Raw genomic sequence first — 8,148 nt, 5'->3', positions numbered from 1 at the left:
AGTGTCCATGATTGAGACTTTGAATGAAGAGATGGAGATAAAACTGTCCAGTTTGAGTGGTTTTTTTCAGCTCGTTCCAGTCGCTAGCTGCAGCGAACTGAAAAGAGGAGCGACCTCGGGATGTGTGTGCTTTGGGGACCTTTAACAGAATGTGACTGGCAGAATGGATGTTGTATATGAAGGATGAGGGCTGCAGTAGGTATCTCAGGTAGATAGGGGGACGTGAGGCCTAAGAGGGTTTTATAAATAAGCATCAACCACTGGGTCTTGCGTCGGGTATACAGACATGACCAGTTTACAGAGTGCAATGATGTGTCCTATAATGAGAGTTGGTGGCAAACCTGATGGCCGAATGGTAAAGCACATCTAGTATGGGTAGGATGGTTATCTGAATCAGGGTTAGTTTGGCAGCTGGGGTGAAAGAGGAGCGATTACGACAGAGGAAACCAAGTCTAGATTTAACCTTAGTCTGCAGCTTGGATATGTGCTGAGAGAAGGACAGTGTACCATCTAGCCATATTCCCAAGTACTTGTAGGTGAGGTGACTACCTCAAGCTCTAAACCATTGACAACTGCGTGCCATTTTCAAGGGATTGTTAAATCTCCCCACACCAGTTAGGGCAGTCTTCTTACCGAACCACATGACCTTTGTTTTGGAGGTGTTCAGAACAAGGTCAAGGGCAGAGGAAGCTTGTTGGAGACTAAGGAAGCTTTGTTGTAGAGGGTTTAACACAACATCCGGGGACGGGCCAGCTGAGTATAAAACTGTATCATATGGATGAGAGGGCTTCCTACTACCTGAGCTATGTTGTTGATGTAAATTGAGAAGAGCGTGGGGCCTAGGAGTGAGGCTTGGGATACTCCTTTGGTGATGTCGTGGAAAATTATCACTATACTTATTAAAAATCAAAGTTCTTCCAGAGTTTTTGTAGAATCAAGATAGACTTTATTACGTAGAGCAACAAAAGCCGAGCTGGTCTGCAGAGCAACTAATTCACAACACTCGGCCCTCAGTTTATATACAATGTCCATTCCTGCTCATTTTACATACCTTTTAGCTTAAACCCTCCCAGTTCAGTTCTCCACCATTGTTTCCAAACTTTCATCTTTTGACCACTCCGCCCACTCTCTTAATTTATGATAGTGGCGAAATCTGACTCCTCTTATATTTATTTAGTTTGGATACAATGGTGGCCAAACCAAACCTTCTCATGTAAAAAATAACAGAGCCACCACCTGGCTCTGCTCTGTTTATTCCAAAACATATCAATCGATACTTAAATATGGTTTAAACATAGCAGATCCATAACCCATTCTCAACCATATACATTTAAGACATTCCTAATGCGTTGCCTCATACATAACAGTATAATCAATCAAGAGCCATTTCCTGACTCTGGCTCAGACTCCCTCCTTGTGTTCCACTCGGTACCACACTCCACATCACTTAGACGTATTGCCTCATCCTCCGTACCACTCGGTACCACACTCCACATCACTTAGTCTTATTGCTTCATCCTCCGTACCATTCTGTACCACACTCTGTCTTTATAATTAACTATATTTTAATCTTTATAGTCTAGAAAGATTTACCATGTCTTTATAATTAGCTATATTTTAATCTTTATAGTCTAGAAATATTTACTATTTTTAACCTATGGTCTGGGTCTTGGGTACCACTCGGTACCGTGGCTATGTATGTTCTACTGAAAAAATATCCAACAGTGATAGGCAGTGGCTGAGACAGCAGATCTCCTGACTTTGTACACTGCACTCTTTGAGAGAGGTAGTTAGCAAACCAGGCCAAAGACCCCTCAGAGACACCAATACTCCTTAGCCGGCCCACAAGAATGGAATTGTCTACCGTATCAAAAGCTTTAGCTAAGTCAATAAAAATAGCAGCACAACATTTATTAGAATCAAGGGCAATGGTGACATAATTTAGGACCTTTAAGGTTGCAGTGACACATCCATAACCTGAGCGGAAACCAGATTACATACCAGAGAGAATACTATAGACATCAAGAAAGCCAGTCAGTTGATTATTGACAAGTTTTTACAACACTTTTGATAAACAGGTGCAAGATAGAAATTGGCCTTTAACAGTTAGGATCAGCTTGATCTCCCCCTTTTTAAAAAAGGACGTACCGTGGCCTCCTTCCAAGCAATGGGAACCTCCCCAGAGAGGAGAGACAGGTTAAAAACGTGAGAGATAGGCTTGGCGATGATAGGGGCAGCAACCTTAAAGAAGAAAGGAGCTAAACCATCTGACCCAGAGGTTTTTTTGGGTCAAGGTTAAGGAGCTCCTTTAGCACCTCAGACTCAGTGACTGCCTGCAGGGAGAAACTTTGTAGCGGGCAGGGGAAAAAGAGGGAGGAGCATCAGGGCTAGTCGCATTAGAAGGGCTGGGAGATGAGGAAATGTTGGACGGGCAAGGAGGCATGAAGGAGTCAAATAGGAATCCTGACTTAATGAAGTGGTGATAAAAGACCTCAGCCATGCGCTCCTTGTCAGTAACAACCGCATCATCAACATTAAGGGACATGGGCAGCTGTGAGGAGGAGGGTTTATTCTCCAGGTCTTTAACCGTTTTCCAGAACTTCTTGGGGTTAGACCCACAGAGAGAGAACTGCTCCTTAAAGTAACTAACATTAGCCTTCCAGATAGCCTGAGTGCACTTATTTCTCATTTGCCTGAACGAGAGCCAGTCAGCCTGAGTATGCATGTGCCGAGCCTTTCGACAAAGGGAATTCTTGAGGTGGAGTAACTCTGCCAGATCACGGTCGAACCAGGGGCTGAACCTGTTTTGAATTCTCATTTTCTCTATGGGTCAAGCCTACTTGTAACAAAAGCATGGATGAGTCTCTCCTTTATCAGCCTGAGAGAGAACCGGCCGCACCTTGGCAATGTTCCACAGGTGGTAAAAAGCTATTTTGGTCACATTTCCTAATGTGTGCTTCGAAATTTAGAATCTAAAGTAACACCTGGGTTTTTTTACCTGGTGTTTCATCTTTATTGCCTGTGCATTAAAATGTGCGGCCAGATTCTCTTTCTGTGCTTTGGCCCCAACAATAAGAACCTCGGTCTTGTCCTGATTTAGCTGGAGGAAGTTGTGAACCATCCAAGTATTTAAATCACTAATACGGTCTAATAATTTATCCGTGGGGCTAAAGTCCTCTGGTGACACAGAAATGTAAAGTTGTGTATCGTCTGCGTAGCAGTGAAAATCAATGCTGTTCTTTCTGATAATGCTGCCAAGGGGTAACATATAGAAACTGAACAGTACCAGAGCCAAAATCGAACCTTGTGGAACGCCACATGCAATATGTATTTTCTCTGAGTTATATTCACCAAGGGTGACAAAAAACTCTCGGCCGGTTAAATAGGTCCTAAACCAATTTTGAACTGGAACTGCAAGGCCAACCCACCTCTCCAGTCTGTCCAGAAGGACTGTCACGATCGTCCAATGAGGGAGACCAAAGCGCAGCGCGTTGAGCGAACATGACTTTAATAGTAAAGCACAAAATACAAAACAAAACACGATCGAGAAGTCCAACAGTAACACTGACTGAACACGGAACAAAAACCCACAAACACAAGGTGAAAACACACAGTTTAAATATGGCTCCCAATCAGAGATAACGAGCCGACAGCTGACACTCGTTACCTCCGATTGGGAGTCATATGACTAACAAGAACAACCAAAACCAAACACACCCAAATACCCAACATAACCAAACCAAACCCAACAAAACGAATACACCCTGGCTCAAATACAAAGTCCCGGAGCCAGAGTGTGACATAACCCCCCCCTTAAGGTGCGAACTCCGGGCGCACCAGCATAAAGTCTAGGGGAGGGTCTGGGAGGGCGTCTGTCCACGGTGGCGGCTCTGGCACTGGTCGTGGTCCCCACCCCACCATAGTCACTACCCGCTTACGTAGCCTCCTCCAAATGACCACCCTCCAATTTAACCCCACTGGATTAAGGGGCAGCACCGGACTAAGAGGCAGCACCGGACTAAGGGGCAGCACCGGACTAAGGGGCAGCACCAGGATAAGGGGCAGCACCGGACTAAGGGGCAGCACCGGACTAAGGGGCAGCACCGGACTGAATGGCGGATCCTGGCTGGCTGGCTCTGGCGGATCCTGGCTGGCTGGCGGATCCTGGCTGGACGGCTCTGGCGGATCCTGGCTGGACGGCTCTGGCGGATCCTGGCTGGACGGCTCTGGCGGATCCTGGCTGGACGGCTCATGGCTGGCTGACGGATCTGGCTGCTCATGGCTGGCTGACGGATCTGGCTGCTCGTGGCTGGCTGACGGATCTGGCTGCTCGTGGCTGGCTGACGGATCTGGCTGCTCATGGCTGGCTGACGGATCTGGCTGCTCGTGGCTGGCTGACGGATCTGGCTGCTCGTGGCTGGCTGACGGATCTGGCTGCTCATAGCTGGCGGAAGGCTCTGGCTGATCCTGTCTGGCGGAAGGCTCTAGCGGCTCCTGTCTGGCGGAAGGCTCCTAGCGGCCCGGTCCAGCGGACGGCTCTGAAGGCTCATGGCAGACGGGCGGCTTTGCAGGCTCAGTACAGACGGGCGGCTTATGCAGCGCTTGGCAGACGGGCAGTTCAGGCGCCGTTGGGCAGACGGGCAGTTCAAGCGCCGTTGGGCAGACGGGCAGTTCAGGCGCCGTTGGGCAGACGGCAGACTCTGGCCGGCTGAGACGCACTGGTGGCCGGATGCGTGGTGCCGGAACTGGAGGTACCGGGCTGAGGACACGCATCTCAGGGCTAGTGCGGGGAGAAGGAACAGGGCATGCTGGACCCTGGGGACGCACATAAGGCCTAGTGCGTGGTGCCGGAACTGGTGGTCCCGGGCTGAGGACACGCATCTCAGGGCTAGTGCGGGGAGCAGGAACAGGACGCACAGGACTCTGGGGACACACAGGAGGCTTGGTGCGTGGTGTAGGCACTGGTGGTACTGGGCTGGAGCGGGGAGGTGGCGCCGGAAATACCGGACCGTGCAGGCTTACTGGCTCCCCTTGAGCACTGAGCCTGCCCAACCTTACCTGGTTGTATGCTCCCCGGCCGCCCGACCAGTACGGGGAGGTGGAATAACCCGCACCCGGGCTATGTAGGCGAACCGGGGACACCATGCGTAAGGCTGGTGCCATGTAAGCCGGCCCGAGGAGACGCACTGGTGGCCGGATGCGTGGGGCCGGCTTCATGACATCCGGCTCAACGCTCAATCTAGCCCGGCCGATACGTGGAGCTGGAATGTACCGAACCGGGCTATGCACACGTACAGGAGACACCATGCGCTCTACTGCGTAACACGGTGTCTGCCCGTACTCTCGCTCTCCACGGGTAAGTACAGGGAGTAGGCGCAGGTCTCCACCTGACTTCGCCACACTCCCTTTAAGCCCCCCCCAAGAAATGTTTGGGTAGTACTCTCGGGCTTCCAGCCTTGCCTCCGTGCTGCCTCCTCATATCGCCTCCTCTCGGCTTTAGCTGCCTCCAGCTCTTCACGAGGGCGGCGATATTCTCCCGGTTGTGCCCAAGGACCCTTTCCATCCAGTATCTCCTCCCATGTCCATGAATCCTTTATAGGCGTCCATGAATCCTGTGTATGTGGGTCCTGTTGCCGCTTGACACGCCGCTTGGTCCTAGATTGGTGGGTTTTTCTGTCACGATCGTCCAATGAGGGAGACCAAAGCGCAGCGCGTTGAGCGAACATGACTTTAATAGTAAAGCACAAAATACAAAACAAAACACGATCGAGAAGTCCAACAGTAACACTGACTGAACACGGAACAAAAACCCACAAACACAAGGTGAAAACACACAGTTTAAATATGGCTCCCAATCAGAGATAACGAGCCGACAGCTGACACTCGTTACCTCCGATTGGGAGTCATATGACTAACAAGAACAACCAAAACCAAACACACCCAAATACCCAACATAACCAAACCAAACCCAACAAAACGAATACACCCTGGCTCAAATACAAAGTCCCGGAGCCAGAGTGTGACAAGGACGTCATGGTAAACAGTGTCGAATGCAGCACTTAAATCCTCTAAGATCATTTGGCTCTAAGATCATTTACCTAAGGCTGTCTCTGAGCTGTGGTGGGCACGAAAACCAGATTGGAATTTTTAAATAATTTGGTTGGCACTTAAAACATCATTTAGCTGTTTGAAACCCAATTTATCCAGAATTTTGCTTAAGAATGGAAGGTTGGAGATTGGCCGAACATTGCTAAGAGCTGAAGAATCTAGATGACTTTTCTTCAGAAGTGGTTTCACCATAGCAGTTTTTAGTGCAGTGGGGAAAGTTCCTGTGAACAGGGAGTGATTAACAATAGCTTGCACTTCTTCAGATATGCAATTAAAAACTGTTTTGAAGAAGGTGGTGGGGATAGGATCGAGAAGGCAGGTAGAAGGCTTAAGTTGTGATATCACTTTCCTGAGCATGTCTGTGTCAACCAGGGGGAATACATCCCACTGTGCCTTTGCGTGGTAGGCTAGGGCACATATCATCTAACTTCTCATCGGGTCTTGTTTGACTGATACACAGCCGTATCTCTGAAATATGCCACAAACTCATCACATTTAGATGTGGAGGAAAGTTCACATAGGTTTGAGGGGGTAGGATTTATCAGGCCATCAAATTGCCATCGATAGAATGCAATATTGTTCATTGTCCGTAGCTTATGCCTGCCCATACCATACCCCACCGCCACCATGGGGCACTCTGTTCACAACGTTGACATTAGCAAACCGCTCACCCACACAACGCCACACACTCTGTCTGACATCTGCCCGGTACAGTTGAAACCGGGATTAATTTGTGAAGAGCACACTTCTCCAGCCATCAAAGGTGCATCTGCCCACTGAAGTCGGTTACGACACCAAACTGCAGTCAGGTCAAGACCCTGGTGGGAATGACGAGCACGCAGATGAGCTTCCCTGAGATGGTTTCTGACAGTTTGTGCAGAAATTTTTCGCTTGTGCAAACCCACAGTTTCATGGTCTTAGATGATCCCGCAGGTGAAGAAGTCGGATGTGGAGGTCGTGGGCTGGTGTGGTTACACGTGGTCTGCGAGGCCGGTTGGATATACTGTCAAATTCTCTAAAATGACGTTGGAAGAGGCTTATGGTAGAGAAGTTAACAATTACATTATCTGGCAACAGCTCTGGTGGACATTCCTGCAGTCAGCATGCCAATTGCACTCTCCCTCATCATTTTTGACATCGGTGGCATTGTGTTGTGTGACAAAACTCAACATTTTAGAGTGGCCTTTTATTGTCCCCAGCACACGGTGCACCTGTGTAATGATAATGCTGTTTAATCAGCTTCTTGATATGGCACACCTGTCAGGTGGATGGATTATCTTGGCAAAGGAGAAATGCTCACTAACAGGGATGTAAACAAATTTGTGCACCAAATTTGAGAGAAATAAGCTTTTTAATATTTTTATTTTTTATTTTTTATCAATTAGTATATTTGAGTTTAACCATAATATTTGTTCAGTCTTTTCTGGTGGATTAAACTGAAATTGCAACCAGCTTTCTATTGCTTGTTTTAAAAATAGGGATATTTTGGAGAAAGTGAAAAGTGAAAGATTGAAATGTGAATTAAGGGAAAAAGGCCATTCTTGAACATGGGGTGAGCCATTCTTACTAATCTGCTAGATAACCCGTTTGGATTTAAGTATAGCTTTTGTATGACTAAAGCCTTTAGTGAGAGGTCCAATGCTTTAATATTTAATTATTTCTGCCCTCCAAATTCATATTAATTATATAAATAGGCCTGTTTAATTTAGTCTGGCTTGCTGTTCCAAATAAAGTGGAATAGTTTTTGCTCATATAATTTAAAGAACAAGTCGTTAGGCCATAAGTAAATAGGTAAACTGGGATTTGACTAAATAATTAATCAGGGTGATTTTTCCACAAATAGACAGGTGATGTCTTAGTAAAGTAAAGTACAGATACCCCAGAAAACTACTTAAGTAGTACTTTAATGTATTTTTCCTTAAGTACTTTATACCACTGCTAACTTTCTATTAAAATGTACTGAAGTGAGATAATTTCTTTATTTCGGGATTTGAATACTGAGTATGTCCACTTCCCCGTCCGATCATTTTATTGGTAAAC

The sequence above is a fragment of the Coregonus clupeaformis genome, chromosome 18 (genome assembly GCF_020615455.1).
Source record: "Coregonus clupeaformis isolate EN_2021a chromosome 18, ASM2061545v1, whole genome shotgun sequence".
Classification (NCBI taxonomy): Eukaryota; Metazoa; Chordata; class Actinopteri; order Salmoniformes; family Salmonidae; genus Coregonus; species Coregonus clupeaformis.
This window is presented reverse-complemented; position numbering follows the sequence as displayed.